Below are 10,820 nucleotides of genomic sequence, written 5' to 3' on the forward strand. Positions count from 1 at the left end.
CGCACCGCTGTTCCAATCCCATCCGGTCCAGCCCAGTGCAACATAAACAAAGGCAAGAGGTGCACGTTCTTTAGTGTTCTCCTGCAGTAGACTACCCGCCTGAGGAACTTCTGCAGTAGGCTACCCACTAGAGGAACATATCACAGGATCAAGGCAGACATAACTGTTGAATGGAAGGTCATTGCATGGATCCAGTTGCGTTCAAGACGCCTTCAAGCAGTGAGTACCAGGTTTGTTCGCAGTTTCCCGGCTTAGCCAGGTAAATTCAGGAACAGAGTGACCCGTGTAGGAGGAACCCACGTTTGGCTCTCATCCTCACCTCTTTTGGAAAGTAATAATTCCGGAGAAAGGATTTCCAGTCCCCTTAGCTCCCGACCCTCTTAGTATCCTTCCGATATAGACAGTAGATTAAGTGGGTAGTAATCTCTCTAACTTCTCCTCAGATCCATTAAATGATACATTATGAAGACAGAATACATGTAACCCTAATAAATGATTCACAACTTCGTTATGTAAAATTCTAGGCATCAAGTTTCGCTTCCCATCAATGTCAGGTCAGAGGGATAAAATGTTTCACTTTAGCAGATAACACCGAGGAACTTAGACGTCTCCAGACGTTAGACATTTTGCAGGGATGTGGCCGTTAAAGTGACTCTTACGAGAGATCAAACCCTAAAGGCAATATGTTATTGATTTGATCAATTGAACGATACTGAAAACGTTAAAAGAGTTGCCAGGCGTTTAACCCGGTAGGGGCCCTGTGATGCTAAATCGTCATTCAGTTGCCTTACTTCAACCGATCGATGCAATTACGTTCATGAGACAAAGAGGTTCAGTATCATTCTTAGATCTGAACGAACCGAAAGTTAGTTACTCGCAGGGAAGGTTTATGTGAGGCTTCGCAGCTTCGTAACGTCATGAACCTGCGTTTGAAACCTGAGGAAATACCAAACACAGACAGCTCGACATTGCTTCGAAGCAGATTACAACTGCTTACACCTAAATCATGAACCTTCAGTAACGCATACGAACACACTCCTTTAAACACACACACACCAAAGAAAATCGAAGCAAGTCCTATACTACCATCATTATGAGATATTATAAGAACCGATCTAAATGCTCGAGCTTTCAAAAGGAAAGTTCATTATCTATAATAAATCTTTTCTCGATCATCTCACTAGTATAAGAGAAACTTAGCATCTGGGGTAATGTTTCACAACACACACGAAACTAACTTTATTAAACAAAAATAACACAATATATGCACTGTTTACCAAAGCACATTGACCAGACGGGCCTTAATTTCAAATATGTATGGAGTCATCCCTTCAAAAGAATCATTTGCATGGTGAACGAACCACAGATGTTTTGTTTACTCTATGAAGTTTCATAGCGCCGTGAACCAGAGTTATAAACCCTCTGAAATGCCTGTTATTCGAACAGCTCGATACTGTTTCGAAAGCGTGTCGTTTTACATCTGTTGGTAAAGTTCATTTGTGAGTTATGAAGCAGACTTAGCGAAGCTTCATTCAGTAGGTAGGACGCCTTCCTCGAGTGTGGTTGAATGTTGCCTATGCATCAGCTGAATGCCTCGTTATGATGAATTTTCAAGATGTCTTCTACAAAGGAGTTTTCTGACGGAATGTTCAAGTAGGTTTTAGGCTCCTGGTAAAGGAGATGTTGATAGACTTTCATTAACAACCGCCAATTATCATCACATTTTCTCATGGTTTGATGTTTCGTTTGGCGATTTTCTTTTTTTTTTCGATAAGTACTCTTAATGAAAAACTGAGGAAACATCATGATTCTCTGTGAAAGTCCGAAGTCAAATATGTAATGATCGTTATATCTCGTTAGTCATGCGTTGGGTAACCTTAATGTGTTGTATACAAACTGGTAGGAAAGAAAACGGGTTCGATATGTATTGAAAGTAAGAGTCATAAGTGACCCAGTGTGGTCACTTAGTACAGCACACAGTCACTCACACAGAAGAGAATCCATATGAATTTTCGCAATGCTAGAAGACCCTCAACCAAAAGGCTGCTATAGTAAACCACATGAATATCTATTTAGGTGAGAAGCCATTCTAATGTTCACATTGCCAAAGACCTTCTTGAGAATGAGGTTTTGCAGAGCAAGGAATCATTCTTACTGGAGAGAAGCCATATCATTATTTGCGTTGTTAAAAACATAAACAATTCTCTTATCGGGGTAATTATATGCGACACATTTTTATTCATAAAAGTGAAAAGCCGTATGAATGTTCCCTGGACACAAATGTTTATCATTCATGGCCAAGTTTGATAACTGTTATGCAAATAATTGTTTTCGTGTTTGATAGATCATTTAATGGTTTAATGGCAGGATTTTTCTTTATCTTTGGCAAAACTAAGTTTCATACATAAAGTTCATAATCCTCCCTCAACGATGTTATATCATCCACATGAACCTTTACTTACGATTGAGGTATAATCATGGTCAGTCATGGTTCATTTTGCAGCTTAGGGCCTCACTCTTCATAACTAAAGATTTCTCTCATGACAACATGACAAGTTAGGTATCAGATGGTAATTTGGTGTGTGTGTTAGAAGGACAGCATCTTGTCACACTGATGTTTATCATAGCAGGAACTATGGTATGCCTGAACAGCTTTATAGTGGAAGCCTTGAATAGAGTGATTACTGACCATGTGAATGGCTTCTCACCTATGTGAAGTTTCAGCTATTAGACTAAATAATTCTCTTGGTTTGACTCCTTTCTGAGCAATGTCCTTCACTACATATCTTGTGCAGTCACAGTGGTCGTTATGCACTGTAAACATCCATTTGGCTTCTCACCAGTATGAACAGTCATGTGCTGTAATAAATCACTCCGAATAAATTGCACTGTGAACATTGATATGGCTTTTTGCCAGCATAAGTAAATGTGTTCTCTACGCTAATTACATTTCTGGAACGTCTTTGGCACTGTGAACATTAATATATCTATAGGCTCTTAAACATTCGTATGGTTTCTCTCCTGTGTGAATAACTGTGTGCTGTACTAAACGACATTCCCTGAAAGAAAGTCTTTTTGGAATGTAAACATTCATATGGCTTCTCTCTTGTTTGAATAGCTGTATCTTGCATCAAGGAAACTCATCTGGAAGGTCTTATGGACCGTAAACATTCATATGGCTTCTCTCCTGTATGAATGGTCATGTGGGTTGCTAATTTCTCTGGGAGAAGGATTTTAACGATATGAACACTTATGTGGCCTCTCTGCTTTATGAACATTCATTTGTTGCATGAAAGGGGCTTTTGGTAATGTAGAAATTCATAGTAAATTTGTTTTGCAATGACAATGTAACGTTTACTAAACTGAATAAGAATATCGGAGCTTGAGTGGTGAGGGTCATGAAGATCACTGAGAATGGGGGACTGACTTGTGTACAAGTAGTTTCAACACACGTAGAAAATCAATAGAAGCTTATAAGAACCTTGCCCGACATCATATTTCTCTTTAAATGAATAACAAATGACTATAACTCTCTGATCCTCACAATCCTCACCATTATTGCTTTATCTAACATCGTAGGATAAAATGTTTCTAATTGTATTTCGCAGTTCTGCTAATCTTTACAAATTTATTTTCATCTTGAAAACAAATTATATAGTACCAAGAGCTCTTATTACCATCTGCCTAAAGTTGTTTTTTACCCCATTCAGTAGTGTTATGATAATTTTCTCATTTTGAGACTATTAACTTATGTTCTTCGCGTCACCCCGAAATATTGACTATTGATGATGTTTTCTATAGGAATAAATTATTGATAGAAAATGTTATTATATGTAGGGTTAACTTAGTTGATTTCTTGTCAGGCTCTTGCTTTAAGCTTTGATTCATCTTAGATCTTTGTATTTATATCAAGATTTTCTGCTTACAGATCCAGTTGGTTCTCAATGCGAACAAGCTCTCGGACTGCCTAGATTCTGAGTAATCCTGTAGGACTTTGAAAGGCTGGTAGTCCTCAAGTCCAGCAAGTTAGACGACAAGTTGTGTTTGGAGAAAGAAATTGTTCCCTAAGGGTGTCATCAGCAACGTCCATGTCATGAATACTTTGTTCACGGATTTAGCCGTAAGTAGATGATGATTCACGATACATAGTTATTGCATTGATAGTCTATTTACTAAATATCTTGTGATGAAATCTTAATTTTTCTATTTACTAAATATCTTGAGATGAAATCTTAGTTTTTCCTCAATATTTAGGCTTGACACTTTTGACTGATTTCGGTGACGAGTTCTCCAAATGGATACGCCACCCAGAGGTAAGATGGTTTGCAGAAAAATGAATAGTTGGTCACATTTTATAGGGTACAGCCTATCATCAGAGCAGTCATTAAAGAACGTCTTATGCAAAGTTTTAATCAGAGTAAAACTTAATATAGAGTAAGAAACAAGAGGAGTACATAGAATGGAGATATAGGTACGTGCAATGCCTGTAAGGCAGAAAATATCAATGACAAGCTTTTGATGAATTGTTCATTATGTGAGGCCAAGGAGAGAGTTAGGTCCTAAAGAATTGTAGACAGCCAGATATACGTTATATTTTTCTCTCAAATTTTATCGTAGCAGAGGAAATATGAGTAATGAAAGCAAGAAGGATGGAGGCTGAGAAATTAAGTACTGAATGTGTAAAGCATAACATTAAGGTAATGTTAATGAAGCTCTGAGAGAAATCATAGAAACAGAAGAAAGTGAGGTTGAAGGTGACACATACGAAGAAATGAAGTAAGTGTGTGAAGCTACTGATATATGGGAACGAACAAATAATGGCGGCCACTCAGAGGAACTCCAGGCCGCCGGTGGCAGGCACACATGATAACGCTCAAGTGTCTTGGGAAAATCTTACAAAGGTAGACAGCCACAATACAGGAGGCCTCTGGGAACTGAGCACCTGACTTGTTATCTATCGTCTGGTGTCGCCAGGTTAGAAACAATAGTGGTCAAAGGAAATATAGCCATACGACCTTGAAAATATACTAAATATGTAATGGGAAAAATATTTTCAGATACAAATATTAGACCACAGAAACAATTACCCAAATTATTCTGGATTAAGACTAACGTAATAAAGTTCCGCCTTCATTCACCCTATACGAAAATTACGTCGAAATTCTAAACATGTCACTTTAGAAAAATAATATTGTTCGTTAACTGTCGAACGTATTTGTAAAGGAGGAGGTAATCGTTCACTTAGTAAAATTATGGACTATTTGCATAATGAACAGCAACAATTTGTGTTCAGTGCAACACATATCAACACTACCCATTCTGATATTGTAATTTGACTGAATTCATTGCCAAGTCATTTTTCTTCACAGACAAGATAAAGATGTGGTTATCCTCCTGAAATGTGGGGAGCTTCGTTCATTTTCGGGCACTATTTATGAAATTTGTATAGACATTTTAAGTGACAAATGATTAGCGTTAGATTTGTCTGATAATGGTAACTTTGGATAATATCATAAAGGGAAATATAGTATTATTTATCAATATAAGACATGGAACACGGGTACGTTTTATGGTGACCAACGAATGATAAGAGAATACTAGGGCGTAACCTAGGCCTGTTAGATGAATATAGTCATTCATACAAGACGTATCTCCCAATTGGTTTATGAACAAAGCTAACTGGAAAGCTAGGAAAACGTCTTATGCTTCTTTTAACAAAAAATGTGGCAAATAAGGATGTCTAAAAGTTTATTGTTGCGTTATTCTTCCAACTTAGCTAATCTGACATATTCCAAAAAACAGTGCTTGTAATATTGCTTTCCAGTACAATAACATCATCAGTAAAACCTTAATGAATAATAGGCCAAACCCTGCAACACCTGGGTGTTTACGCCGTCAAATGCAAGGCATGTAAATATATTTATGTAAGCCAGACGGGTAGAACTGTCACGGAGAGGTGTTATTGGCACCGACATAAAGTACGCAGGGATGACCACAAAAATGCGATCACTGTGCATTGTCATAAAAATGACCACCACCATAGATCTTGAAAATCCTGTTATTTATACCCCTCTGCTGATTATGCCACACGCACCTTACTGAATGTCTTAATTGCTAATACTAAGAACTTTAATTTGTCCCCAGTCAATTTTTAAAGTCCATTCTAGAATTAACCAAATCGTTATGATAGAATTGACAAAACACGAAAACATAAAAAAAAAAGTTGTTCAAGACACACCCAGTTACTCAGGTCAACCTCCGCCACGTGGCCCCCTCCCACCCTTAATCACTCTCCCCTACAATGGTTACGACCAGACAAAGCAGACAGTGCTTGGCCTATAAAGATTGGTGTTGGACGGCGGGAATCAAGTGCAATGTTAGGATCTAAATAATTTTGTTAAGTACTGGCACCGGATGAGGTGGATTGTTTTCACAAAACATGTCATGCCACACGTATAGAAAAATTCCATGTTAAATAAAATTGCATGAACTCCCACTGAAGTGCGATTTCACCTTCACACACACACACACACACACACACACACACACACACACACACACACATAAACGCCTATATATGCAATTATACATACATATACATATCAACATATGCATACATATACATACGCATAGACAGACATATACATATATACACATGAACATATTCATACTTGCTTGCCTTCATATATTGGAAAGAAACTAGTTTTCATTCAGAAAAATAATATTCGTCTTACAATAACTGGACATCAATCTTTTGAAACAAAATAGTTTTTTTTTTTTTTTTTTTTTTGTTTTCATTGAGGCAATAAAATTTTTGATATGATGTTCAACAACAGTTTATGTGCCCTTATTGAGATCACAATTGCCTGATAATCATTCTCTGTATTAATCAGTACAACCTTAATCCTGGGTATCCAGTTGACCTACTACTGAGAGATCGACAAACTTTCCCATGACCTTAGCTAGAAACGTCAGGCTGTGATATACATATATGTTTCATAATATGCTACACTGGATTTAATGTGTTAAAGGACAAGTTTCAATACTGTTTTTTGTTTCAGTAGATATATGTTTTAACCAATTTTGTGTGTTCCAGTTCTCCTTCATCTCCAAATTAATCAGAGGGTAGGAATATCCCACACAGAGTGTGGCTCCTTATCAAAGCAGACTTAGCGAGTAGCTGGGAAACACCGGAGTCTATTGAATGTCCAGAAGAATCTTCCCAGCCGAGGAAGACCACAGGGAGATGTAATGGTTCAGGTGAGGATGACATGTGCCCAGTTCTCGTTCACACTCTTATCACTTACAAATACACAGGCAACAATGCTTATTGTTTACTGGGATTCCCAATGACTATGTATTTTCTGAATGTCTTTGAGTCTGGCTTACATCTGTTTCATTAGATAGTGTATAAGATTATTTAAAAATTGGAAGATACCATTTATATAACTGTAAAGTTTTTAACTACCCTAGGTTTACACACAGTTTTCTTTAAATGTTAACACCAAAAATCATATAAAACAGAGTGAATAGATGGAAATGTATGTCAGACTTGTCAAGTGTTCACCTGGGTCAGTAAGGAGTTAAGTTCTCCAACTTGATCAAGCCAGAATTTGGGCATTTGTGTATTTTTATAATATTATGTTTCTCTTTCTCACCTTGGACTGTAGGTTCATGTTACTAAATTATTGGTACGTGGAAGTTGCTGTCAACATTCTGAGATAGATATAAACTCCAATAACATACAAACATTTACCATAGTGAGAGAGAGTATGTAGTACATGGCAATGATAGATATCAAGACCTGATTATATGTGAAGAGGGTATGTGCTGAAGGACAACAAAAGAATCCTCCATTCTTAATCTGTGTTGACATAACAGCAAGGAAATCATGAGGGGAAAACCTAACTTTAACAGTGATAAAAACAGTTTAAGGGTAAATCACAGACAACAGTAACATTTACAATACAACAGGCTAACACTCATGTATTACACAGACTGTGGTTGTAACTATGTGACTGTCAAGGCTGCCATTTTGCCTTTCGTTTTATATTGTTTTACCATAAATACAGAACGTGTAACTTGTATGCGTCTGGGGCATGCAGTTTCAGAGGTGTAATGTCTAATGGAGTTGAGTTTCAACCAGAATTAAGTATTCATTATTCATTAAAACATGAATATATCTTATACATGTTTTTTTGGATGAGGGATCTACAAGAAAAGGCTATGTAAATGTGTGGCATGGCTGAATCTTTTTTATTTCTGCCTGCGGCTGGTGGATGGTAATGAGATAGTATGGGTGGGAGGGTATGGTGCTCTCATAAGGATTTGGGTTCTGAGCACTGTGAGGTGGGAGTGAATTGAAAGTATTTTTTTTTTTTTTGGGTGCTGAATGCTTGTGATTACTATCTGTATGTCTCCAATGTTGTATGTACGCTGCTTAAGCAAGAATCTGTGGCAAAAGTCCTTCCCTCATCGATTATCGGTTTCTAAGATTTGGGAGAAAAGGACTAAAACAGATTTTTTCTTAAAGGCCTGGTTCCTTGTATTACGTTATCAAGGTAGGAAAGGCAAATGCAAAACTCTTTTCTCATATTTGTTCATGTTTCCTGCATTCACCTGTTCACATCCACTCCCTAGTTGTCACGTATGGCCTGATACCAGAGCCCCCTGTCCATACCCAAGCTCAACAGGCTTTTCCATGATTTTCCCTGACCACTTCATATACTCTGGTTAATCCCACTGATAGCATATCACCTGCTGTATACTAAATTTCCCCAATTCTCTTTTATCACATACATGCCTCTTACCCACTTGCATGTTCAGGACACCATTACTCAGAGCCTCTTTCACTCCATCCCTCAACAGTACTGGACTTTGCCCACTTGTGGTTATGGCACCAGGAAAAGTCACTTTTGGCGAGATTGTATCATTATACTACAATCTCGTTGAAGAACTTCCAATTCCAAAGATGTCTATCATTTTCTTGCTAATGGTTGTAATATAGCCTTTAAGCTACAAAAAATCTTAGAGAAGGGGACTGGGTGTTTTCTAATTATATAAAGAATAATCCCATCCTTCCATCATCTTGGTTTGCCTTTCTCCTTTCAGTTTTGTCTTATATCCTCTTATGCACTCTTACTTTCTGCATGTTCAAATCATTTCAGCACACCTTTAATCTCTTTCATAAGCTCCACTTACTACCATCTCTCTCTCTCTTATGCCAATACTTAAATGTTCAACTTCCAACACATTCACCCACTTCCAATCTATTGCATTTGGGGCCCAAGACACTCCTACTGCTATTATACCACAGAACATATCCATCTTTGTCCTTACAGACTTCTTCCAAATATTTCTCAATGAATTAATAATAATAATTTTAATACGAATATCCTAACCTTTCATCATCTTGGTTTGCCTTTCTCCTTTCAATCTTATCTTATATCCTCTAATGCACTCATACTCTCTGCACGGCTGAATCATTTCAGCACACCATTAATCTCTTTCAGTCACACTCCACTTACTACCATCTCTCTTATGCCAATACTTACATGTTCAACCTTCCTAACACCTCATATTACCCTATGGCATTTAATATCCAACACATTCACCCACTTCCAATCTATTGCATTTGGGACCCAAGACACTCCTACTGCTATTATACCATAGAACATATTCATCTTTGTCCTTACAGACTTCTTCCAAATATTCCTCAATGAATCCACGACCTTTGTGTCTTATCAGCCCTGTGGTTCATTTCATCTCTTATAGTTCCATCCACTACCATATCTGCTCCTGAGGATCTAAAGTGCTTCGCTTCCTCCAGGTTCTCCCCATTCAAACCAACCAGTCATGTCCTCCTGTATAACCTTACTTTTACTCACATTAATTCTCAATTCCCTTTTTTTTTTACACTTGAATTGCCTCCTAAGCACACTCATCCCCAGAATATTGTAAACCTGTATCATTTTCCCTGCCCCTTACATTTACCTCCCTCATCATGCCATTGATTTATTCATATTCAATATACTTTGTCGCTGTCTCCCGCGTTAGTGAGGTAGCGCAAGGAAACAAACGAAAGAATGGCCCAACCCACCCACATACACATGTATATACATACACGTCCACACACACACATATACATACCTATACATTTCAACGTATACATATATATACATACACAGACATATACATATATACACATGTACATAATTCATACTTTCGGCCTTTATTCATTCCTGTCACAACCCACACATGAAATGACAACCCCCTCCCCCCGCATGCATGCGAGGTAAAGCTAGGAAAAGACAACAAAGGCCACATTCGTTCACACCCAGTCTCTAGCTGTCATGTATAATGCACCGAAACCACAGCTCCCTTTCCACATCCAGACCCCATAAAACTTTCCATGGTTTACCCCAGATGCTTCACATGCCCTGGTTCAATACATTGACAGCACGTCAATCCCAGTATACCATATCATTCCAATTCACTCTATTCCTTGCACGCCTTTCACCCTCCTGCATGTTCAGGCCCCGATCGCTCAAAATCTTTTTCACTCCATCTTTCCACCTCTGACACATATATCCTCTTTGTCAATCTTTCCTCACTCATTCTCTCCATGTGACCAATCCATTTCAAAACACCATCTTCTGCTCTCTCAACCACACTCTTTTTATTACCACACATCTCTCTTACCATTTCATTACTTACTCGATCAAACCACCTCACACCACATATTGTCCTCAGACACCTCATTTCCAACACATCCACCCTCCTCTGCACAACTCTATATATAGCCCATGCCTCGCAACCAT

The 10,820-nt window shown here is 38.0% G+C and overlaps 1 long non-coding RNA gene across 1 annotated transcript; it reads left to right on the forward strand.

Moving 5' to 3' along the window:
* Positions 1–53: 53 nt before the first annotated feature.
* On the forward strand, positions 54–8,361 carry LOC139760012 (uncharacterized). The gene is made up of 3 exons (XR_011715198.1): positions 54–219; positions 3,929–4,120; positions 7,097–8,361. It is a non-coding gene; the product is annotated as an uncharacterized lncRNA (long non-coding RNA).
* Positions 8,362–10,820: the final 2,459 nt, after the last annotated feature.

This window comes from Panulirus ornatus, chromosome 34, assembly GCF_036320965.1.
Source record: "Panulirus ornatus isolate Po-2019 chromosome 34, ASM3632096v1, whole genome shotgun sequence".
NCBI classification, from domain to species: domain Eukaryota; kingdom Metazoa; phylum Arthropoda; class Malacostraca; order Decapoda; family Palinuridae; genus Panulirus; species Panulirus ornatus.